Below are 27609 nucleotides of genomic sequence, written 5' to 3' on the forward strand. Positions count from 1 at the left end.
TTTTTGAATTAATGTTTTCATTTTCTTTGGGTGAATACTCAGTAATGTAATTACTGGTTCATATAGTAATTCTATTTTTATTTTTTTGAGGAATTTCCGTACATTGGCTGCACTGATTTGCATTCCAATTGCAAAATAAGTCATTTTATTTTGATGTTTTTAAAATTAGAAAATCCACATTAAAGAGCACATAAAGATGCATATTTGGAGGCATATCTGTAAACTATTTCAGAATGGGTTTTTGCAATGAACAAAGAATAAGATAGTGGGGGTAGAAAGAAGAATTTGAATATTTTATAAAATCTAAATTTGATCTCTGTGCTCTGAAATTTTCTGGGAACTGTGTAACTTATTTCTCTCTGATTCTATGTGATTTGCTACTTAATAAACTAAGTATTTATAGTTCCATGTTATATCACTTGTTTTATCTGATTCCATTACTTCATGAAAAAAAATTTAGAGGAATAAAGGTTACTGAGTTAAAAATAAATACTGTAGGGGCACCTGGGTGGCTCAGTCAGTTAAGTGTCCCCCCTCTTGATTTTGGCCCAGGTCATAATCTCAGGGTCCTGTGATCGAGCCCTGCATGGGGCTCCGTGCTCTGAAGGGAGTCTGCTTAGGTTTTCTCTCTCCCTTCCTCCATGCTTTCTCTCTCTCAGATAAATAAATCATTTTTAAAAAATAAGTAAACAAATCCTGTAACACATCTGAAACATAACACCAAATCTATTTTAGGGCAATTCCTAACTTTAGTCATTAATATTTGGTTAGCATGCGAATGAACATAAAGTTGTACACAAACCATGTAAGAAAATCTTAAAATATAAATGTCTAATATTTCCTGCCACAGTAAAATAATTTCCCTGAAATGGTTATCTATGCATTGGTGAACAAAACACTGCAAAACTTAGTGGTTTAAAATAATCCACTTGCATGATGCAAGGAGAAAGTAACAAATGTATTAGTCATGACCCCATAACTTCATGAAGTATCATTTAGAGTTGTCAGAAAAGCTGGAAGTTGAGGGAGGATCTACTAGAAAGGAGAGCGCCATATGGACGTGATTGCAAAAGTATAAATACAAACTACCTGAAATCTTTAACTCTGATTCTCAAAAGAAAATAAAAAATAAAAAAATAAAACAAAATGAGGGGAAAACAATAGCTGTAAGTCTGAAATATATGACTAAAGATTTCGGGAGCCATTTGTGACTTTATGAACAGATTTTGGAGTTTAATTCTGCCAAGTAAAAAGGGCTCTGTAAATATTTTGTGCTTTCTATTCAAGTTCAAAAAGGACCAGGACTCAGGAGTAAGGACCACATACACACTCTAACGGATTTGTCCAAAATAAAAGATCATAATATCATAATGAGTAAACTCATTTTAACAAAACCTAAATCCTAAGCCATACAAAATCAAAATAATCATCTGTAGTTGAACTGCCTTCTAGAAAAAAACTCAAGAACTCTTAAAAGATAACAAATGTCTATAAATGTGTCATCCACAGTTTCCAGTATCCAATAAAATAAATAAATAAATAAACAAATTGAGGATTGCTGGAGGGGAGGGAGTAGGGGGATAGGGTATCTGAGTGATGAACACTGGAGGGCATGTGATGTAATGAGCACTGGCTGTTATAAAAGGCTAATGAATCAACTGACCTCTACCTCTGAAATAATAATACATTACATGTTAATTAATTGATTTTAAATTTAAAAAATTTAAATATGTACATACATACAAAGAAATATATGGGAGGAAAAAGAGGAAAATGTGACCTAGAGTCAAAAGAAAAATCAATTAATAGAATCAGACCCATAGAAATTAAGATTTGAGAATAAACAAACTATGGTTAATATGTTAATGAACCTTCCAAAAATTATGGGAATACTAGATAAGGATTTGGACTATTGAAAGAGATATGGAAACTTCAAATAGAAATGAAAATTATGGGACACTTGGGTGGCTGGGATGCCTGGGTGGCTCAGCTGTTGAGCATCTGCCTTTGACTCAGGGTGTGATCCTAGAGTCTGCAGATCAAGTCACACATCGGGCTTCCTGTATGGAGCCTGCTTCTCTCTGCTGGTGTTTCTAAATTTCTATCTCTGTGTGTCTCTCATGAATAAATAAATAAAGTCTTAAAAAATAATATTAAAAAGAAATGAAATATAAGGAAAGAAAGAAATTAAGAATAAGATTATTGTATCAGATAAAATCTGTAAAGATATAGGTGTTTTATAAAACATGATTAATAATTTGATCTTCAAGGACAATAATGGAAATATGTACTCCACGACTGTGTAATATATCTTTTTTCAAATACACTAGTAATTTATACAAATTAACCAAATTCTGAACATAAAGTAGACTTTAATAAATAAAAACAAACAATCCAAACTAAAACAATAAAATATTTCTTCCCACAGTGTAACCATCAAAGACATCCAATATGATATTTAAACTGCCTGTGATTAAAGAACATGTATGCAAAAATTCTCAATAAAATACTGTCAAATTGAATTCAACTGTACATTAAAAGAATTATTCATCATGATTAAGTGGAATTTATTCCCGGATTGCAGGGGCAGTTCAATATTCACAAAACAATCAATGTGATAAACCATATTTAATAAAAGAAAGGATATGAACCATATGATTCTGTCAATGGATGCAGAAAATGGCATGTGACAAAATATAGCATCTTTTCCTGATAAAAAAGTTCAGCAAAGTAGGAATAGAGGAAACATTCCTCAACATCGTAAAAGCCATATATGAAAGACCCACAGCTAATATCATCCTCAATGGGGAAAAATTGAAAGCCTTTCCCTTACAGTCAGAAACAAGACAAGGATGTCCACTCTCACCATTACTATTTAACATAGTACTAGAAGTCTTAGCCTCAGCAGTCAGACAACAGAAAAAATTAAAAGGCATTCAAATTGGCAAGGAAGAGAACATTTTAAAAATTAGAGTTTTTCTGCTGAATGATAGAACTGGTGGGTCATATCTTGAAGTATTTTAAGTAAAAAATTTAATCCAATCTGCAAATATCAGAAAAAAGAAAGATTTTTAAAAAACAGTAGATTAATATCACCTCAACAATATAATTCACTAGCACACTGAATATTGCCTTTTTATTATTTATCTGTTGCTGCATAACAATGTTACCACAAATAGTGACTTAAAGGAATGCACATTTATTACATCAAAGTTTCTGTAGGCCTGGATTCTGGACTCAGCTTAGCTGGGTCCTCTGTTAAGAATCCACAGGTTGTGGTCAAGGTGTTGGTTAAGCACCCACTGAGTCCTGGTCCTTTGGTGCTTAACCAGTCACTTGGGGCACCTGGGTGGCTCAGTGGTTGAGCATCTGCCTTTGTCTCAGGTTGCGATCCTAGGGTCTGGGGATCAAGTCCCGCATCAGGCTCTTGCGAGGAGCCTGTTTTTCCCTCTGCCTGTGTCTTGGCCTCTCTCTCTGTGTCTCTCATGAGAAAAAAAAAATAAGAAGAAAAAAATAAAAGGCTCCAATCTCCTCTAAACTTGGGAAAGATCTGCCTCTAAATCCACATGGTTGTTGGTAAGATTATATTATTATAGTATTATGTGATTATACTATATTATCACATAGCCTATTGAACTGAGGGTCCTAGTTTCTTGCTAGTTTTTAGCTAAAAGCCACACTCAGTTCCTAGCTGATTGTTGGCCAGATGACTGCCCTCAACTCCCTACCACTGTGGGCTTACCCAACACAGATTCTTGTTTTATTTACATCAATACAGGAGAGAATCTTCTAAGAGTGGGAAATATCAGTGAGGGAGACAGAACATGAGAGACTCCTAACTCTGGGAAATGAACAAGGGGTGGTGGAAAGGGAGGTGGGTGGGGGTTGGGGGTGACTGGCTGACAGGCACTGAGGGAGGCACTTGATGGGATGAGCACTGGGTGTTATGCTATATGTTGGCAAATTGAACTCCAATAAAATAAAATTAAAAAAAAAAACAGGAGAGAATCTCCTAACAAGACTGACCTTACAATATTTTGTAACATAATTGTCCTGCCCACATTCAAGGAGAGAATGAATACTCAAGGGTATGAGTTCTAGGACGCAGGACTCTTTGGGATCCATCTAAGTATCCATATATACACTCCTTTGTCTCTCTAGATCCACTCTCCACTTTCCTTCACCCAATTAAGTATCCTGTGAGGCTAACTTTTATAGAAAGATAGCCAGAGGTAGCACAAGAGTAGGCAATTATATGACTGGAAAAACATGATGTGGGAGTATATATTATATTCCCTTTCTTGCTTGGTATGCTTTGGTAGGGGCTGTTTTAAGTTACTGCAACTTGGAGCTTAAGTTTGTTGGCTGTCACATACATTATCAGCTTTCTTTCGAATTCTGATAATTTTGTTGTTCCTTTTACCCTCCCTTTAGAACAAAGAGTGTTAATAGATCCTAACTGTTGCTATTCTGCAGTGATTCAGTCTCTCTTATAGGGTTCTCTAACTGTCCCCATTCTGTAGTCAATAATCTCTACTTTAAACTCTTCAATTAAAATAAATAAATAAATAAATAAATAAATAATAAATAAATAAATAAATAAATAAATAACTCTTCAATTACCCTTAGTGAACATGTCATCTGTTTTCTGAGAGACTCCAACTCATAACAACCACATGCACAGATAACAGGGAAAAATTATATCACATCAGCAGATGCAGAAAAGAACTTAATATTCAATATCCAAAATTAATAACAGTTTAACAAAGAAATGCTTTAAGATTTTATTTATTTATTCATGAGGGACAGAGAGAGAGGCAGAGACACAGGCAGAGAGAGAAGCAGGTTCCTTGCAGGGAGCCTGATGTGGGACTTGATCCCAGGACCCTGAAATCACAACCTGAGCCAAAGGCAGATGTTCAACCACTGAGCCACCCAGATGCCGCACCAAGAAATATTTTAAAAAGTAGGAATATAAGGAAACTAATATATTCTAATAAAGGGTATCCTCAAAAATATTACAGTGAATATCATGTCAAGTGTGTACCACTGAGATATTTTCTTTAAAGATCTAGAAATTATTCAAGGATGTTTCTTATCCTGTTATTCAATATTGAATAAAGACAAGAAACACACAGACATACACATGCAGGTAGATTTGGGGGAAATGTCTTATTAGGAACAGATTTAACAGATTGCATATTCAAAATACAAAATTATCTACCAAAAATTATTAATATTTACAAGAGACTACTCGATATAAAGTGCAATAACATTTTAATATAAAAGGCAAAATATTAAAGCTTCTGGATGATAAAATAGAATATGTTTATGCCTTTGGAGTAGGCAGCTTTAAGCACAAAATATTGGCCATAAATAGAAGACTACATTACATTTAAAATTAAAATTTAAAGTTTATGAAAAGTTTGCCAAAAGAGATCATTAATAAAGAGAGAATTTCAAGTCATAGGAGAAGAGTTATTTGCAACACACATAAGTAACAAAAAGTTCCTATCTAAAATACAATGTAATATTGTATGAATCATTAAGTAAAAGAAAGACAGCACAAAAGACAAGTTGTTAAAAAAAATAGACACTTTAAAATACAGATAATTCAAAATGACGAGTACTTCTATCCAAAAGCAATTCCTCTCATTAACAATCAAGGAAATGTACACTAAAAAGCATGGGAGGATACAAATGCACACCCACTAGAATGACTGAAATAATAATGACAAACAATACCCAGTGTCAATGGGAACACTGCACAAGAATCATATACTCTGCAGATGAGAGGGCAAACAGGTACAATCATTTCAGAAAAATATCATGTGTAGTATCTACCAAGCCAGAAACACATATATCCCATGTCCCAGCACTTTTATGTATAAATTCCACAAAAATTAATATATTTGTTCAACAAAAGTAATATATAAGAATGTTCAAGCATCATTAATTGTAACAGCCAAAACTGGAAACAACCAGTAGATTGGTTATATTGTGGAATCTTTGTTCAATAAAATATTACTGCAATCACACTTTATGGTTGCAAAGTATAAAAATGTGCACAAGGAAACATGTACTAACAATCTCAGGGCATCATTTTAACTGTAACACCAACAAGAACTGATCAAGATATCCATAAAATATAAAATGGATATTTGTAGTGTACCCATATGATGAAATATAATGTAGCCACAATATTAAATGGATTATAGCTACAGGAAACAACCTGAATGAATTATAAAGACTTAATGCTGAGTAAAAAATTGAGTATGATGATTCCACTTATATAATTCTGTGATAGTTAAGATGAAACCCCATTATGAAGAAAAGGAAGGAGCAGCTTCTATAGAAGTTGAACAGCTTACGTGAAAAGTACTTTGAAGCATAACCCAAAATTTTCACACACAATTGTAGACAAGAAAGTACAAACTTTGACTAATGCATACATAATAGCATCTATATCAATGACAATAAAAATACTAAAGACAACGATAAAGTTTCTAGAAGGTAGACTTCTGAATATAAGAGCATTGTAGCATAGAAGAAATAACAACTGCCATTCAGAAATGTTTACAGGTTATATGTTCATTATTTTTAAATATTAGTAGTACAACTAGGAGGATTAAATTATAAGCATTTCTATCTTATATCAGGGGCTTCTGCAGTCTCCTGACTTGAAATCTGAAGTCCTCTGACTGTAACAGCTAAATGGGACAAGACACTGAATTCTTTTTTCCTACAGTAAAATGGAGATATACTAGGTGATCACAGGCATAAATTTTAGTTCTGAATTTCTATTTCTATACCAATATATCCATATATTTAATTTTTTGAAGATTATATGGTATATTTGCCCAGTGTTAAGCCAAGATGAAATTTATAATTGTCACAAAACAGTAATTTGAGAAAAACAGTGATTTTATATTTTTGTCAAAAAACTTAAAATAATAAATTACAGTGATTCACTAGAAAGGTTTTTTTTCCTCTTCTGAGGATTTTTAAGGGAAGATGATGCTTCAAGATGATTTCTGAAATCTGAGAGGATACCAGAAAGGAATGGAAATCAAATGTATTGTGATTTTTGAACGTCGTTCAGGACCTGGGACTCTTATGCAGTGCCTTCGAATAAGATTGATTGGAACCACTGCTCCTCATTTAAAGGTCATTCTCAATCATATGCAAATCTCTGCTCCACTCTTAGTTTTATCTCTCCAGGAGCAAATGACTGCATCTTCTTCTTTGCTAATTACAGAAAGAGAAGTAGCTTGTGCTTTATTTTAGAAAATGTCATTTTACACCAGTTTATTCTTGAGACTTATGCCATGGACATCTAAAATTTAATTAGAACATTCATCCTTCAGATCATATCACTGCGATTTGCCCCCTTGTTCATTTCATTCACTATATATTCAGACCCAAGGAAAGGAAAAATTCATTTGGTAGCACAAATACAGTTATGTACTGTCACCCTTTAGAGGTGTGGAATAGTAGGCACCGGGGGCATACTGGCTGAACAAGTGCTTCCATTTGAAGGGTAGACAGCATGTAGAAAGTGACGTCTTCCCACCATATTCCACATTGTTTTCCACGTAGTTGGTGACTACAGTATATGCAGTCATGATTCGTTACAACATGGCGATCTTAGGAAAACTGTTCTTCATGTTCCTCTCTCTCAGTGACTTGAATATAATTGTTAGAGAAGAAAATGACACCACAAAAACATCTTGGAGTAGTTTTAAAAAGACCTTAATATTTGACATCACAGAAGCAGCCTGTTTTGTCTGCAAGACTCCTTGATATCTGATTAATGAATGTTTCAAGTCTCTGTAGTCTTGAGAACTTTGATGTCAGTTGAAGCCACAGAGCTATAGAAAAAAAAAACTGTCATCATTAAACTCAACCTGATATAAATATTCATGTGATGTAATTTGTGCCCAGATTACCTACCTGCCCTCCACAACTGCAGTAATCACCTACTCTTACCTTCATGGCTGGATGAAGGATGTAGCAGAGACAACTAGAAGAAAATGGGCAAAAGAGAGTGACTCCCAAGGTTATTGAGTCTGACTTTTACAAAGCAGCCATAAAGGCAAAACACTGGCATGATTTGTTATCAGGGCCAGAAGCTACTGAAAATGTTTAGAAGGATTATACTTGTGAAATGACAGTGAGAAACTTTGTTCTAAGTAGATACAAAAAGCTGCCCCATCTCATTGTCTTGGGGGGATTGTGTGTCAGATTAAATGGAATATCTTGGACTACTCTGGGGTTTTGATTTATGAGACTATTGTGTACTGGAATAATTGGGAGAGTTTCAAAGAATATATGGAGGCTTTGGGTAAAACAAATAAAAGAATTCTTCCCTCCTAACTTTCAGAACATTACAGGGAACATTCATCACTGGGTTTCTGAAGATCAATTTCTGAATCATAGACTTGCTGTATGAGGCCCGTGGCCAGGTAGAATTGGGAATTCTGTTCCCATTACAGTGAAATTCTGGGAATCCTAGGAATTTTTTGTATTAATAAGACTGAGAAATACAAATATATAAGGATATAGCAATTAACTTAATCTCTTACTTGGAAAAAACAGTATTAGTCCTAAAAGCAAAGAAAACTCCAACCAAGGGTCAGTACAATTCTCTAGGTATATAACACTAGCAGCCCATTTCTGGAAAGATTTTAATAAAATTAAATATTAGCTTCTGGAATTATAGAATGATGCAAATTTTCCTATCTTTATTTTCAATCTTCTGAGCTTTATATTGTGCAATTGGAATATAAACGTAACAATGAAATACTCACTCTGCCTGGTGTTACATTTTTGTAAAGGTATTATGCCTATACTTTGACTATAAATAGATATGTAAGATCGAATTTAATGAACTACCTGAATGTTCCCGTTTGTTGTAATTTCTTAAAATGAAATCATAAACGATGGGACCAGTACTTTTTCAGTGTTAATGACCTTATTCAAAGAATCTGTGGCAAGTCATTCCTCCAAATCCCTTCTGTTATATTCAATCTAACATTTGCATTTAAATACAATATTTTGCATTTGCTGTCTTCTCTTTGCTTTGAGAAATGAAAAAAAAAAAAGCCATATTGAGGTCTTGGAAAATATAAGCATAAAAACTAAACAAAAGTGCCACTTTTACTTGCATAGAATATTCAAAAGCTTTAAACAAAGCTAAATCCATTTTTTCAAACAGAATGCAAATTTGCTTTGATTAGTTTTCTTTATTTCTATGGAATGGTAATTCCAAAGATATATTATATTTTAATATCAATTCAAAGAAAAATGGACTACTAAATACAGGAAAATATTTTTTGGTCTATGCCTTCAGCTTCATGAGAATTTTACATTTATAAGGATTTTTCCATGTTGGTAAATACAATAACATTTGCTAAGTTTATACTGAAAGCTTCTAGTCCCTACATATAATCATGATACTGTTCTTAAAAGTGAAAGACTGTCTTTTCTTTTTCAAAAACCAGCCAATTGACCTTACTGTAGCACTAAATTGCAAAGTATAATTATTTTGATGATTTCTTGGTTCAGAAAACTAGAAATAACTCTGGGGTGAGGATAGTTAATGAGTATAACACATTAACCCATATTTATATTTCTTTTAAGAAATGAGATAGTGATTTCAGTTTAGATGACAATCACCATGACTGCACATCACTGAATTATCATCAACATGGTCTACAACATGGTCTATCTACTGATAGCCTCAATGGTACTACAATAATGGCACTTATAAATTGAAACACAACAGTCTGAAGTAAAGTCGAAACTTCTCATGTCTCAAAACTCAAGTGCAATTTTAAGAAATGAGGGTGGCATGCTTAGGATCATCGTCAAGCTGTAATTCTGTAATTTAATTTATTTACATTAGTGATTCTCAAAGTTTGTTCCATTATTTTTCAGTGATTCTTAAAATCTCCTCCAGGTATGTTATTGGTGAGAGCCTAGTAGTTCTTATCACAAAAGAAAAAGAAGGAAGGGAGGACAAGGGAGAAAGGGAGAGAAGGAGAGAGGGAAGGAGGGAGGGAGGAAAGAAGGTAGGAAAAGAGGAAGGGATGGAGGGAGGGAGGGGGCATTAAAGGTAGGTTTGTGCCCTGTTATGGGCTGAAAGTTTGTGTACCTCCAAAATTCGCGTGTTGAGTCTTAACCTCTAATATGATGGTCTTTGGATATGGGGCCTCTGGGAGGTAATTAGGTTTAGATTAGGTATATGAGGATGATGGCATTAGTGCCCTTATAGAGAGAGGAAGAGAGACAGACCAAGAAAAGGCCCTGCAAGTGCACAATGAGAACGTGGTCATCCATAAACCAGGATGAGGGCCTTCATCAAGAGCTGAATCCTCCAACATCTTGACCTTGGGTCTTCCAGTCTTCAAAATATGAACTGTTTAAGCCACCAGTTTATGGCATTTTGTTAAAACAGCCCAGGCTGACTAAGACAGGCCCTGTTGGTATTCCTGCTGCTATTATTAGCCTATAAAAAAATTAAATTCCTTCCTATGTTATTTGATGCTACAGTAGTCAGTGTTCTCTAGAGAAACCAAACCAATAGGATATATAGACAGACATATATAACAGGAGATATATTTTAAGAATGGGCTCATGCCATTGTGGAAGCCAAGAAGTCCCCATCTGCAAGTTGGAGAACCAGAAAAGCCAATGGTATGATCCAATCTGAATCCAAATTCCTGAGAATCTGGAGGCCAAGAGTGTTAAGGCCTGGTCTCATTCTGAAAAGTCAAGAACTAGAAGCACTTATGTCTGAGAGCAGGAGAAGTTAAATGTCTCGGCTCAAACAGAGAAAGTGATTTCACCCTTCCTTCACCTTATCGTTCTATTCAAGTCTTCATGGAATAGGATGACACGCAGCAGCATTGGTGAGAGTAATCTATTTTACTTGGTCTACTGACTCAGAAGCTAATCTCTACCTGAGACACGCTCATAGACTCATCCAGAAATATTTTGCCAGCTATCAGGGCATCACTTACGTCAGTCAAGTTGACACAAAAAAACGGCTATCACAGGAGCTGATTGTGGGTTTGAGTTAGCTCAGGTTAGGTTCTGAGAGCCTAAATTAAGATGAATTAGAACACTGTTTAAAGGTAAATACAGGAGTCTGTGTGCATGTAGTTCACTGTTGAGAGGGGTCTCTGAGGTTTTTGGATATTTTAATCTAAATAATCTAAATATAATTATTTGAGGTTGATCCTCAAGAGATCATGCTGAAGCTGAAATTTTAAGAAACAGTGCAGAGGAAAGTAAGCTGTCTAATTCATCTCACTGGAGCCCTTATAATGTGGATATATATGTCATGGAGCTCGCTTCTAAAAATACAGCTATGAATGCCAGAAGGAAAAGGCTTGCTCAGGTGTAAAGAGGCTTCTCAGGTATAAAGAGGTCACATGGACTTTCCCCTTTTCCACCCGAGGTATCCCACTCTGAGCCACAGGAAAAAGCCTCTCTTTATTCACAGATCCATTAATCTACTGTGAACTAAGGAAGGTGCATGGCAACCTGTTCCTCAGCAGCAGAGTAATGATGCAGACATGATGGGTCTCAGGGGATTCAGGAGTACAATGTTGAATTGGAATAAGAATCCATCATTCCCATAAATATGGAGACCTGCCCTCTTGCTTCACGAGTGGTTTACTTTGTTTCATGTGTTTTAGAGTCTACACGGTGTTCAGGGGAAGATTTTAAAACATTGGGTAAAACTATAGCTTTCAGTAGGATAAAATGAGGCAAGCATATAGATCCTGATCTTCTTTGCCTCAATTATCAATGTATTTCTAAAAAAATGTTGAAGAGACTGAATCATCTGAATAATTAACTCAATAGGTTCTTACTACCCGTTCCTCTTCTCTACAACTTAAATATGTCAAAGAATTCACATCTCAAAAGCAAACAGAATTGAACTTTTCTAATTTAATTTTTCAATAACAATAAGAAATACTGATTATCTTATAGGTTATATATATATAAACATAAATTATATATATTATATATAATAATTAAATTTGGCACCATAGCTAAATTACCTGATAGATGTCACTCAGTATATTGAGGGCAAGAAAAAATATATTCTGATTCATTTCTCATTTTTCATCTTAATTTACAAAATATTCAAAATAACTGGATGTGTCAGGATACAGATAAATTTGGAATATATCAGATATAAATATGCAGTGGTTTTCCCAAATAATGATAAATTTATTAAAACAAAGCTTAACTTTAAAATACAAGCCTTAACTTTAAAATCAAATATCTGTGTATTTTTAGTGAATATTAAATTATTCAGACAGTAGCTTCTGTTTAAGTTTCAACATGTAGGTAACATACAAATTAAATTTATTCTAAGCTGTAATTGTTTACATGAAGTATATATTCGGGCATGGGTATGAAAAAATCTGTATCTGTATCTAGGAGGGTGGAAATTGAGGTTTTTCAGTAACCAAATACTGATACTGAAAGAAGTATTACAAACAAATGATTCCTCAGATTATGTGAACAAATTAGTAAATACTTAATAAATTATAAAAATAGTATTTTAATAATAGTGAAAATGGATATGAATATTTAATTTACACTGGCATGGATTTGTTTAAAATATATTCTATTGTCTATTAAGTTGAATAATGTGTAGATATTGCAGCCTAAGGCAGTATTTCAAACATCAAATGATAGGGTTATGTTTGTTTTATATACCTTTATAGTCTACATGACTATGAGATCTTAAAAGCAAAAACAGGGCAGCCCAGGTGGCTCAGGGGTTTAGCACCGCCTTCGGCCCAGGGTGTGATCCTGGGAACCCTGGATCGAGACCCTCATCGGGCTCCCTGCATGGAGCCTGCTTCTCCCTCTGCCTGTGTCTCTGCCTCTCTCTCTGTGTCTGTGTGTGTGTCTCTCATGAAAAAATAAATAAAATCTCTAAAAAAAATAAAGCAAAAACAGGTTGCACCTGGTTTCCCATGCCTAGAAAGAAAAGAGAGGGGGTGCCTGGTTGGCTCAGTCCATTAAGCATCTGCCTTTTAAGCATCTGCCTTCAGCTCAGGGTATGATACTAGGGTCCTGGGAAGGAGCCCCACGTCAAGATCCCTGCTCACTGGATCCCTGCTCACTGGCAACCTGCTTCTCCCTCTCCTCTGCTGCTCCTCCTGCTTGTGCGCTCTCTCTCTCTCTCTCTGTCAAATAAATAAATAAAATCTTAAAAAAAGAAAAGAAAGAAAGAAAAAAGGGTTTAATCAAAACCTGTTGTTATGGGTATTTAGAATAGAACCCCAAGATGAGATCAGCTCAGACTGACCCTAGGCCAAATTATGAAGGACACATAAATTGTCTTTAATGCTCTTGCTACCTCTATTTTTCTTTGATCATGGCAAGATACATGTAACATAATTTATACCATTTTATACACTTTTAAGTGTAAAATTCAGTGGCATTGGTTAAATTCATTCTGTGGTGCCGCCATTATCACTATTTCCAAAATTTTTAGCAAATAAAAATCTTGTACCCACTAGGCAATAGTTCCCCATTTTCCCTTCCTGGAACCCCTGGTAATCTCTAATGTAATTTCTATCTTTATGAATTTGCTTATTGTGTGTATTTCATATAAGTAGAGTAATATGTATGTTTAAATTTTATATTCCTCTTCCATTTTCTTCAACTACTTAGATCCACATTCTGTTATAGTTGGTAAAATCTCCTCATAGATAGTGCTTATCCCATGGCATCACCCAACGCTCCAGATGGTGAATTTTACCAGCTTATTTGCCACAAGAAAGAATCTATTTTTACCCAAGTTTTCATTCTCTTAGACTAACATCCACCAAATTTGACAGTTAACATTGCTCCTCCCAAAGGTCTTTTGATTTCTCCAGATAAATTTGTAAAGATTTCTCCAAATATGTTTATGCCTCAATTCAGTAAATAAATACATATACATATAGTGGATGTGTCAACACCATAATCGACTGTGAAGAGCATGATTATTGCCAGAGACCTTGCTGTCATTCCAAAGAGTGCGTTGCGTTGAACTAGCTGCTCTTCTGGGTATCACTCTGTTTTGTCTTTTTGGAAGTGTTTTTCAGCATGAGCAATATAGACCTAATCAGCTATGCAATGGCTTCATTTCCACTGAATCTCTGCCTTTCTTGGTATAAGCATTGACCTTCTTGGAAGCGTGTATCAGCATGAAAAATAGTGATCTTATTAGCTATGTTGTAGCCTATTTGAGTGGATATTGTCCTGTTTTCTGTGACGCTCCTTACTTAATACCCAATCAACTAGAACCTAAAGTTAATGGTCTATATATATATATATATCATCCTTTTTATGTAGTGACCAATGATGCATAAATGGTTGTTCAATATTAGAATTCAAGTTATAGAATAAGATCTTCTGTTTCAACATGGGAAATAGCTGAGCTCATTCGTCTTTTTGACAGCTTTCCAGCAACATCTTTCCTTGACAATCATTATTCATGGACTTTTTTTTGCACATAGCCCCAAATCTCTCCCTGCCATCTTAATTAGTGGTTTCTGTTCACACTATGAGAATTAAGAATGCAGGTGTCGGATTCACGTAGTTAATTAATAATAGCTATGACTTGGAGAAAACAAAATATTTTGAAACACAAACTTAGAAGATAAATATAAACTGGTAAACAGTGGAACTAATGTGGCACTGTTTTATAGCTGCTACAAAGCAGCAAATTCCCATGAAAATTATTTCAATGTGCTTATGTTTCAAGATTCTAGATAGTCTTAATACATTACCTGAAGACAGAATAAAGCCTTGCCTCATGAATCTCTCTCTCCCTCTTTTTTTCTTTTTTTAGATTTTATTTATTCATTCGTGAGAGAGAGAGAGAGAGAGAGGCAGAGACACAGGCAGAGAGAGAAGCAGGCTCCCTGCAGGGAGCCTGATGCGGGACTCGATCTTAGGACTCCAGGATCACACCCTGAGCCAAAGGCAGATGCTCAACCGCTGAACCACCCAGACATCTCAACTCTTAAATCATTAAGTATTATCAATGCATCTGCCATTTGATATTATTTTCAAGTTGTTTGATTCATCCATATGCAATATAAAGAAAAGGAAATACCATCTTAACCATTTTGCAACTTTCCCCCCTGAATTTCATTCAGTTACCTATAGGTTTGAGTTATTTTCTGAGGGATAAAAAATGTTTTCTCAGGATGCACTACCTTTGATTTGTCCAGAAAAATTTGTAAAGATTTTTTCAAATATGTTTATGCCTCAATTCAATAAATGCATACATACATATACATATAGTGAAAATTTCAACACCAAATTCAACTGTGAAGAGCATTTTATAAACATAATAGAAAATACCCAGATAATGTAACTACAAACTTAATTATGTATAACACATTACTTTATTATTAATATATTACGTATGCTTAAGCTACTGAAATACCTCAGTTCCTTAAAGGAATTTTTTAGTAATATTGGCTCTGTAAGACAAAATGTCAAATCTGAGCTCAAATTTATCAATTAGGCTTAATTCTGTCATAAATGTTTGATTTATTTGTTCATACATAGAAAATTACCATTGTCTAGTTGAGATACAGTATCAAATACTTAATATTATAACCACTACCTAAACAAAAATAAATGATATTTCTTTGCAATACTTAGTGGAAAAGGCTTTTTTAAGAATATACTTATTGGGTCTAACTTTCTTCTCAGAACATTGTCATATTTCTGGAGTTAGTCTTCATTGCAATTTAGATTTCTCCATCAAGTAAGAAGTAAGCAATCCAGAATAGTATTTTATTACAAAGTTAAAAAAAATTCCTGCAGACATTCCCAAAGAAAGAAAATTGAAAGAGAAGAGAGGCTTGTAAGAGAAAGGTAGTGGTAGAGTAATTTCATACAGTTGTCTTGTCTCAAGTAATTTGATACAGTTGTCTTGTCTCAAGATAATAAAAATTTTAAAAAAAGGAAAATTATTTTGGCCACTAATGAACTTATCTTCTTTAAAATTCACTATAACAAAAGAATTAACTTTTTAATATAATTGATTTTCATGACTGTCATCACTAATACATTTATTAAATGATAATTGTCATCATACAATATCTACATCTGTTTGCCTTTTCATCTAAAAAAATCCCAAGAATTTATGATTTTTTTTAAACTATTTATTTATTCATGGGAGACACGCAGAGAGAGAGGCAGAGACGCAAGTGGAGGGAGAAGCAGGCTCCCTGCAGGGAGCCCGACATGGGACTCTATTTCGGGTCTCTGGGATCAGGACCTGGGCTGAAGACCGCGCTAAACCACTGAGCCACCTGGGCTGCCCGAATTTTTGATTTTTAAAAGGTCATTTAATTCAAATGATAATTTAACTATTCTAACAAAGAAATAATATTCATATAAAAATCTCATAATAGAGATAGTGTAAACTAGAGCTGTGTTCTCAAATGTTAGAATGTGTTGAAGTAGCGATTTAAAAAAATCTCAGTGCTACATTCTAAGGAAGAGAAAGTTGCCTTTTGAGGCCCGGGAAGTAGAGGGAAACAGAAAATGAAAGATGTAGATAGACATATTCATCCTTGGTTTGCAATAACAGTGCACAATGAAAATGAATTAACCAAAGAAGAAAATATTTTAAAATAGTGGATCTTTTGTTCAGGAAGGATTTATTTTCATTAAAAATATTTAAATAGAAGATACTGAATTACAATAATTTAGATTTGAGTAGCAAAACTATAATGGGTGAGCTTCATAAAAGTAAAAGTTATTTTATAGTATCTCCTACATTTCTATGTATTTAAGATTTTACAAATAAGATTCTAAAAATCAGAGGCAATAGTCATGGAAAGAATAAAAACTCTCATTTATTTATATTAGTGTTCCATTGAATTAGGAAACCAAGAGCAGTGTATATATATATATATATATATATATGATCTAAAGATATCTATATCTATATCTATATCTAATCTATATCTATCTATCTATATCTATATATATATACTGCTCTTGGTTTCATAATTAAAAATATATATATATTTTTAATCACAGTGAAATGTGCTTTGGAGAAGAATGTGTGAGAATCAAGCTCTTAAGGTTTAAATCCTGACTCTGACTCTTAGTAGCTGTGTGGATTTTGGAAAAAAAGCTTAAATTCTTTGAACCTTACATTGTCCATCTTTTGTTAATGATAATGATAAGAAGATTTCATAGGGCTTTTCTGAGAACTAAATAAATTAATAGTTATAAAACTTAGAATGATTTCTAGTATTCAGTAAGTAACAGGTATCATTGTTGTATGTATTATCATAATATAATACCTTAGACTTACATAACAGTCATAGAAGGCCACTCAGAGGAAAATATTTTTGGAACTAAACTTTACTTCTCCAACAAAATTTATATACACATATACTGTAACATATGCTGCTTGACTGATCTCATGTATTAATTAGACTTGCAGAAAGCAAGAGTGTGTGTTTTACTCACCTTTGAATTATTTATGTAAAATTCCAGGCTCAAAAAATATTTGCTGGATTGAAATTCTCATTTGATTTAAACTATTTGCACACTTTTTCCCCAAAAATACAGAAAGGCTATATTCTTGTAGGAAGGATTAAAGAACAAGAAGCCATTAAAATTTCTACGTGACCTGGAAGAGACCTTCACCATCATGAAACTGAGGCTCTTCGTTAAAGACATGTAAAAACTTGACCTGGAGAAGTCAAATTGCACCTCAAAATACATGGCTAGTGAATGCCTAGCCAGAAATTATAACCCAAATTCCTGAAATCGCCCATCAATGCTGTTCACATTAACACTCAGGATCACAAGAACTTTTAGTTTCTAATCCTCAGGAGTACAAGGGTATTATTGCCTAACACTTAAAATAATAGTGTGCTTTCCACTGTTGAAAATGCCTAATACAGGGATAAATCTCCAACCAATTGCCTTGTTCTGCTCTTAGAAAACTGTCTTCATTTTCTCAGACATTATGATCTTTTTGCAAAGGAGAATCAGTGTAATCCTTACTTGCAAGGAAAATGTCATCCAATTATATTTCATCATCATAAGTGTTATGGATACAGGATACAAAGTAAAAACTATGAAAATTCTATAAAAATGTTAACCTTAAGCAGTCAAGTGAATAGAAATGTGGCTTTTTTCCCCCAATAACAGCAATTGCATCTTGGCAGAATCCAGCTAGAGTAGAGCCCTGATGATAAAAATATTTGCTTGAAATCTCACATCTTTCTGGTGACTAAAGGACATTTTGTTTTAGAGCCGACAGATATTCCGGAAATGATTTACTTCCTTTTAGCACAAGTCACAACTCAGAAGCAAAAACAAAATTCTTTTCTATGACTCATTTTGATATAATGCCCTATTTACAAAACCTGGCAAAAATAAGTTCTATAGTTCATAAATCCATGGTACAAAGCCCATCAAATTAGAGAAGATCCGCAAGCTTGGAAGCATATTCTACATACACAGTGGAATCCATATTCCACTAGTATCCATTTTCCTAAAGCAAAACATGAAATCCATCCAACTTTTAGCAGTCTCTCCTGAGGCTGCCTGTCTCTCTGGCTTGACTCCCAGAGTTCCTCTCAGCTCCACAGTGTATGGCCAACACTTAGAACAATGCTGCAAGAACCACAAGCATCCATAAACATTTGATAAATATGTAAATGAATGAACAAATGGGTGAAGACATCTAAGGAGACAGTGTTAATGATGAATAATTTGCAAGCACTGCACTTAAAACAAAGTCTTTAAATAAAAGTCTGATCTCACCTCAGCAGGAAGCACCACACTTACTAGTTGGGAATGATCTTCAAGATATGTTTGAAAGAAAAAAAGATCAAGATAAATAATAATATGCATGATATATTACCATTGTAATTAAAGAATGAGAAAACTGGAGCACATAGTTATATGTGACTTTTATCCATAACGATTCTAGAGTTAGTTCTAATAATTTTTACAAATTTCAATTAAAAATAATGTACAATAATTTTATGAAAAGTGTTATCTTTATGTGCTAAATGAGGGAGAGGTGGGATGTCTGTAGAAACACACAAATGACAGGGAAGTATTATGCTACATGGCATTGAAATTATTCAGATTTGAACTATGTCAAACAAATGTCTATTCCAGGGGCACCTGGGTGGCTCAGTCAGTTAAGTGTCTGACCTTGACTTAGAGTCCTGGGATCCAGTCCAGCCTCACATCGCCCCAGGTTGGGCTGTGCACTCAAGTGGGAGTTTGCTTGTCCTTCTGCCCCTCCCTCCCTTCACATTCTTTCTTTCTCAAATGAATAGATTTAAAAAAAAAAAAAACTAAAAAAATATCTATTCCAGAAAATTTTAAAGCTGAAGTCCTTAATTAGGATATTTTGAGCTTAATTTGGCTATGTTCTAAGAGGAAAACCTTTATAGATAAATTCAAGCTACCTCTTATTTGTATGGTAACTCTCATCTACTAGGATGACCCCCAAAGCTTCTTTGCATGGTTCCCAAACACCATCCATCAATAGGTTGACCTTTTTGTTCTGAAAAGAAATGCTCTTTCTTTACTAAATCTTTCCTATTAATTTCTTTTTTGTGGATATCTACCAATTAGTAACCTGCATGCATTGTATCTTTCTGCCAGCTGCGGGCACATCGTAACAATCACTGATTTTACTTTTGACACTAGTATTCTGAAATTTGAGTGGGAGAGTTTTGCATTACAGACCACAAAGTGGAACAGAAAATGAGATGGGAGCACCTGTAGAGTTTACATTTTAGGTACCAAAATTAACATTACAAATTTTTTTTCACGAAATTCTGTTTGATAAATTGCTTCTTTATGAAATTAAAAAGTACTTTTAATTGAGAAAAAGAAATTACTCAGTTTGACATTATATCAGAAGATACTATGATTTTGATGCAGAGTTTTAATTATGTCTGGTCCTACAGGATCCCATTTCTACAGCTTCCTTGACACTGGAAAGCATTTAGTAGTTCGTAGGCCTGGAAAAAAAGGTCTTAGAAATACACTTTCTACATAGACCATTATTTATTTATTTTTCATTTTAAAGAAATTTTATATGGAACAAAAAGATAATATTTAATGCTCTTTGACACAAATTCATTTATGTTGATACTAACATAAATTTGTTTATTTCTTCTCCGGAACATCACTCATCCCCAAAACAGAAATCACACTTAAAAGCAGATATTTGACGAAACAAACATTTACATTTTTTGGCCGATTTTTGCTAAAACTTTTATATATTACATGTTAATTAAAACATTAATTTAAAAATAGTCAAAAAAATAGTCTATGTCACTTATGTGCCTAGATCATCTGTTCTAAAACAAGATTTTTGTTTCATCTCAGGAGCACCATACAGTTAAAACATATTGAAATTGAGAAACCAAAAGGGCTTTTGTTAGATGGGTTATATATACTGATATCTACCATATTAAAAATGAGAATGGAGATATTTTAAAAATATGTTCGTTAATTCTTTTTAAATAACAATAATAAGTGTATTTCATGTTAATGTAAATAATACAAATTTTTAGTAAAAAAAAAATACTATATACAACTATACTCCTCTTAAGAAAAGAGAAGAAAGGACAACCTTGGTGGCTCAGTGGTTTAGCGCCGCCTTCAGCCCAGGGTGTGATCCTGGAGACCAGGAATCGAGTCCCACGTCGGGCTCCCTGCATGGAGCCTGCTTCTCCCTCTGCCTGTCTGCATCTCTCTCTCTGTGTGTGTCTCTCATGAATAAATAAATAAAATCTTTTTAAAATAATAAAATAAATAAAAGCTTTAATTAAAAAAAGAAAGAAGAAGAGAATCATGTTACAGCTTTGCACATTTCTCTAATGTCTAGCTTAGACCACAGGAAGTTTATCATCTCCTAATACATTCCACCTGTTGTCTTTAATGTGTATGTAGCTGGAAAAGGTAGGAGTATTTATTTATTTATTTATTTATTTATTTATTTATTTATTTTAAGATTGTATTTATTTATTCATGAGAGACACAGAGAGAGAGAAGCAGACATAGGTAGAGGGAGAAGCAGGCTCCCTTCAGGAATCCTGATGCAGGACTCAATCTCAGGACCCCAGAATCATGACCTGAGCCAAAGGCAGACGCCCAACCACTGAGCAACCCAGGCAGGATGGCAGGATTATTTACAAACAATTTTCAGATAATTGTAAGTATTCTTTTCTTCTACCACAGTGTGACAAGTTGTGTTTTCTTAAAGGTTAAGTCCAATGTAGAATGTGAATTTGATCCATGTACTTTTTGTACTCTGGTACATTAAAATCCATTTTCCTGAACTCTGAATGGATCATTTACCCATGTATGATTTTGTAACATAATTTAAGGGTCATTTGGCAAACATTGGTTCACATAATTATGCAGATAATCAAAATGCTGACTAATTATGATATTAAGACAGCCCGTTTGTTAATATCATCAGTGATCCAATCAGAAAAGTCTTTAAGAATCAAGATGCTCTCAAGATTATGGTGATGGCTACAAGTTTTCAAAAGTTCTAATTTTCACTTGAAATGTTCAATATAATCATTGGTAACAAATACTGTCAGTTGTTCAATCTCATTCCATTGATAATTTCAAGAAAATATCTTTCAAAAGCCCAAATCCAAATAATTGGTGTGATTGTGAATCATTTAAAATAAAAATGATAGGTATTCCATGTCAATAATTGTTTAAAATAAAAATGGTGGTCCATGGAAAAAGCAGCTAGTGTATCTCACATCTCAAACAATTCCATGAATACTTCTACTCAAGATAAACATCATATTTCATCTTGCAACAAATGTGCTTAATTCATACTTCCATGTTGTTACATAGAATTTTTAAAAGACACATACTCAAGGGTCACGAGAGTGTTACTTTCCAGAACAGTAAGAAGAATAAAGGGAAGCTTCTCATTAGAGTCATAAATGATAAAATATTGTTTCATAAAATGAAGTTTTATTTAGATCTTACTTCATTGCTTTGTATGATAGCTTTACTACCTTTTTAGTCGAAATCAAAAGTATTCCCAAAATCTACTTGGGTACAGGATAATGTTAAGTTTCAGTTTCTATCAGAATTGCTTACTTTTCTATCATGTCAATGGTATAAATACTCTCAATCTCTTAAGGTTATTATTTACTTGGAGATTGAATGCTGATCTGAATTTAATATTAATCACTTTTCACATATGTTATCATTTAGTCCTCTGGGTCATATTATACATACAGTTTACATCATCTTTCAACATTTGTAAGAACTGCATGGATGGGGTTAAACGTTAAGAATGAGCAAAAGTTTCTAAGCAGCATTAATTTTCTACCTCACTTCAACTACAGGCAAAATTCACTATAGAATTTCATTAGCATTCAAAAAATTTAAAGATAACTTCAAAATCATTTCACATTTTATATCTATACCCTTATAATAAAGTCATTGGATTTGGTATTTTATTTGAATTCTTTTTTTATAAAGTGTATTGAAGTGTTCAAATTTACACTGAAATAAACTGAATGAAATAAATGAACACAAATAAATACAAAGTCATAACCCACCAGGTTAATTGTGTTGAACATAGAAGTACTTCTATAATAAGTAGAAGTACTTATTATAATTTTGTTAATTGGTTCAAAATATTTATTTCCTACAATTGTTACTATTCCTGTTCTGTGGGAATTTGTGAGAAATTTTAAAAATGATGTTCTTGAGAAAAGGGAAAAATTTGAGGTCAAATAATGAGTTGATGAAAAGATTAGTGATAAGTTTCATTAGATAACAGATATAGGGGTCTCTTAATTATAGAGACCAAACTGATGGTTACCAGAGGGGAGGTAGGTGGGGGATGGGTTAAATAGGTGATGGAGATTAAGGAGTGCGCTTGTGGTGAGCACCAGGTGATATATGAAATTGTTGAATCACTATACTGTACACCTGAAACTAATATAATACTGTATGTTAACAAACTGGAATTAAAATAAAAACTTAAAAAGAGGTATGGGAGAGGGGAGCTAAGATAGGTACAATTCCGACAGCAGATTGAAATTAAAAAAGAAACGTTTACTACCATACTAGGGTTAATAGAAACAAGTAGGTGGAAATATAAGAAAATCAGAATTATAAAAACCAATAGGGTATTTTCCCTTAAATAACCCAAATCATGCCACCTTAAATAAAGAATAAATTTCTTTGAAGGCATACAGCAAGGGCAAACAGCTGCAGAGGTTATTTCAAACTAATAGTTTTAAATCATTTATTATTTTACTGAATAGCTGGCTGGGAAGTTAATTTATAAAAGCATTTGTCTGAATGTGTAGTGTTGGCAAGACTCCCTGTGGATGAATTTAACAGAAGAGTGTCTCACTGGAAGGCAAATGATTTTATTCACTATCCAACCAATCAGAACACTTCCAACAGCCTGAGCATGGCACTGGTCTTACCAAGAAGGCACAGAATGCTGAGCTTTCCTTTTAAGGCCATAATTAGTCATAAAATTCACACTGGAGTCAAAGTAATTAATGATCAGAAATTGTTACTTACAAACTGCATCATTTGGAAGAGTAAATAAGCAAGACAAGATGCTGGATTTAGGTTCTATTTGCCAGATGGCAGTCAGTCCTTGCTCAATTCATGTCTGCCTTAGAAACATGGGATCTCTCATATCTTTAGCATCCTGGATCCTCATGAGTCCCCACAATCTAATGGAAGTTGCATTTCCTCTTCCTTTGTCCCCAGAGTAGGCCCCTGAGAACTCTGATTTCCAGAAAAATACCTGGAAGACAATCTTCTCACCGAGTCTACCTTACAAAATCATAAACAGCGTGAGAAACTGGAGAGTAAAATGATTTCTAATTCTTATAAGGAAACCATAATTAAATTTAGCAATGCATGGGTTTTATTCAATGGAAAGGACACAAACTCAGGAAAAAAGGCAAGTGACAATAATGTTATATGTATTAAATGAAATATATACATCATGTTTCTTCCTTGTTAAGAAAAATGTACATCTGAATAAATCGATTTATTTTTGTTTTAATATATAACTTCTATCCCACACTATTTAACTTTGTAATCTTAGGATAATAGGTGACCAGTAAGAGAATCAAGACACATAAGTATCATCAAGATGCCTGCATGGCTCAGTAGTTTAGTGCCTGCCTTTGGCCCTGTGATCCTAGAGTCCCAGGATTGAGTCCTGCATCAGGATCCCTGCATGGAGCCTGCTTCTCCCTCTGCCTGTCTCTCTCTCTCTCTCTCTCTCTGTCTTTCATGAATAAATAAATAAAATCTTTTTTAAAAGACACATAAATATCATGGAGTCATATATATATAATTACAATTATAATTATAAGTGTGTATATGTGTGTATAAAATTTATATAATTGGCTATTTTTTAAAACTTCACAACTATGTTCCCTTATGGATAAGCTGTATCTTTGACAAGCTGTCTTTTACCAATGGTAGACGTTAGCCCCAGAATCTAGAAGAGTCCAAAAATTAAACCAATTTTCCAAATACTAACATAAATCTAGAAAATCCCCTAAGGATTCAAAGACCCATCTCCCTCCAATTGTTACAAAGTCCCTTGGGGCACCTCCTCCCCCCAGAAGCCCAGGTCCCATTTTGAAGAAAAAAGCAAAGAAAATAACCTTAAAAGAGATAGATGTTAAATCTATAGAAACTAATGATTTACTTAACTAGGGTGATTAAAATATCCTCTTAAGTTTTCAAGTTTGTTGGAATGGACAATGTTTATTTCCCCCTCCACCACCTATCAGATGGATGACTGAGAAAAAGCAGAGTTTCATTTATACATCCAAGTTGCAGTACTATCAATTATGTAATCATAATGCATTCGGGGCACCTGGGTAGCTCTGCTGGTTAGGTGTCCAACTCTTAATTTCAGCTCAGGTCATGATCTCAGGGTCCTGTGATGGAGCTCCTCATTGGCTATGTGATGATCAGCAGAGAGTCTGCTTCAGGATTCTCTCTTTCCCTCTCGCTTGCATACATGCTCTCTCTCTTTCTCTCAAATAAATAATTAAATATTTTTTAAAAAGAATGCATTCATAAGGCAAATCAAATAAAAGATGAAAAAAAGGAAAGTGATAAGAAAAAGTGTAGCTAACTGCATGGGTTTTGAGGTTGTTCATAATCCCCTTAGTTGACTCCCAGCTCATATCCTCCAAATTTCTCTGTGCCTCTAACTCACAGATCATGTCCTAGCAGTTATGTTTAGCATCATCTATTTTAGTGGCCTTTCTCTATTCACTTCAGATTTTCAGTTATTTTTCAGTCTGTCACCTTTGGGTCTCAACATATTCCAGAAGTTCCTCTCCATTATGGCTCTCTGCCTGACTGCCCTTTAGAAGTTTGGGTTTTCTAAATCCTGTTTCCAAAATGGGTGCCCACTGATCAAGACACCTGTTCAGGGATTTCCAGTTGATCATGTTCCCAAGAAAATAAATGATAAGCTTTCTCAAATGTAATTATGGTAACTTATGAGTCTGATATCAAAAAATGGTGTAATATTGATTAATTTTGAGCTATTTTTGATAATGCTATTTCTTCATTGCATTTGACTAGAGAATAGAGACTATAGATTAAAAAAACAGAATGACTTAACTGTCTAATGTGCAGCATAAGTCATTCCAAGACCCAAAAGTTGGGCCACCATGACTATCTTTGTAAGTTCTTTTCAACAATTGGCCACATATTTGTATAATAAAATCTTGCACTCTTCAGTGGCCATTGACACTACTTTTCACACAAGACAGGAAATGGCGAAGTAGTCAGCAGAGGGGATTGTGAAATGAATCTGGAAAGGTGAAAAATACCAGATTATTGGAGACATTTTAGTTGGAGAAGTTTATTCTCCAGACTAAACTCCAGACTCCAGTTATTTCCCAGACAAAAGGGAAATAATGAAAGTCTTTTAGGGAAGAGAAAGACATGGACATCTCATTTAAGAGAACACTTGAGTATTGAGGAGTAGGATAAAATGGAGGAATTAAGTTTTAGAAGTAGGGAGACTAGGAAATCATCTTAATGGTTCCGATAAGGTAGGATGAAGACCTGAACCAAGGCAGAATCTGTGAGGAGAAGGAGAAGATGATAGCCATTAGAGGTGTCAACATCTTCTACTTAAATTTAAGGGATTGGTCTCAATTTGTTTAGGACTACCTATGTTTCTGCCTATGTTTCTCCTTAGTTATATTTATCATGGTAGAAGATGCAGGAAAAGAAATGTATTTATCAAATAAATAAATAAATATATTTATCAAAATACTCATGAGGAGGCTGTTCTATAAAATTTGAAATTGAGTTGAAAATATCATGTGTGTAATTAGTTATATTAATATAAAACTTGGCACAATGGTTGGGACAGGGACCTTTGTGAGTCACCAGCAAGGATTTCACAGTTGAAGTCACTGAAGTTGAGAATATATGGGTAAGGGGTCTAGAAAGAAAAAAGAGAATAATTAAAAATATGAACACTAGGGTACCTGAAGTGTCTGTCTTCAGCTCAATTCATGATCTCTAGGTCCTGGGATCAAGCCCAACATTGGGCTCCCTGCTCAGGAAGGAGTCTGCTTCTCTCTCTCCCTCTGCTTCTCCCCCTCCTGCTTGTGCTCTCTCTCTCTCAAATAAATTTTAAAAATCTTTTAAAATAATTTTTTCAAAATCTGAACACCAGTGTTGTTTATTGGTATAATTTGTTACTGCCAATTGCAATGTACTTGCTATATGCTAAAGATAATTTGAACACATAATTAACTAATACTATGGAGAAATATATATGTTCCAGACATGTTTCTAAGTCCTTTAGATATATTAAATCATTTAATGATTACAACATCATAGTTACATCATAAGTACTATCATGTTCCATGTTTTACTTTTGAGGAAATTGAGGGCAGTTTTAGTAAATTATCTCTAATGTGACAGTGCTAGGAAGTGGTAGAGCAAGCTTTAGACCTTGAAGACTGTCTATACTTTTAGCTGATATAATTCTTGGTCAAGGGTAAGTCTTGCAGGATTATAAAACAAGCAGAAAATCTAGAAAGCGAGAAGTAGAGACATTTTGAGGAGGATATAACCAACTGTGTCGAGTACTACAGAGAATTTAAGTAATTCTCTAAACAAACAAAGTCTGTTAAATATGGCAATAAGAAGATCCTTGGTGATCCAGGACCAAAACGTAGGCATGGGAAGAACTTCTGCTGACAAAAATCATTGGGCAGGACTGTATTTATACTCTCCTCCGGGATCCCTGGGTGGCACAGTGGTTTGGCGCCTGCCTTTGGCCCGGGGCGCGATCCTAGAGACACGGGATCGAGTCCCACGTCGGGCTCCCGGTGCATGGAGCCTGCTTCTCCCTCTGCCTGTGTCTCTGCCTCTCTCTCTCTCTCTGTGACTATCATAAATATATATATATATATATAATATATGTATTATATATATATATATACTCTCCTCCATACCGGACCCAAGCCTACAGAAAGTACTGCACTTACATTGCAACATGTG

This window comes from Vulpes vulpes, chromosome 3 (assembly GCF_048418805.1).
Source record: "Vulpes vulpes isolate BD-2025 chromosome 3, VulVul3, whole genome shotgun sequence".
Classification (NCBI taxonomy): domain Eukaryota; kingdom Metazoa; phylum Chordata; class Mammalia; order Carnivora; family Canidae; genus Vulpes; species Vulpes vulpes.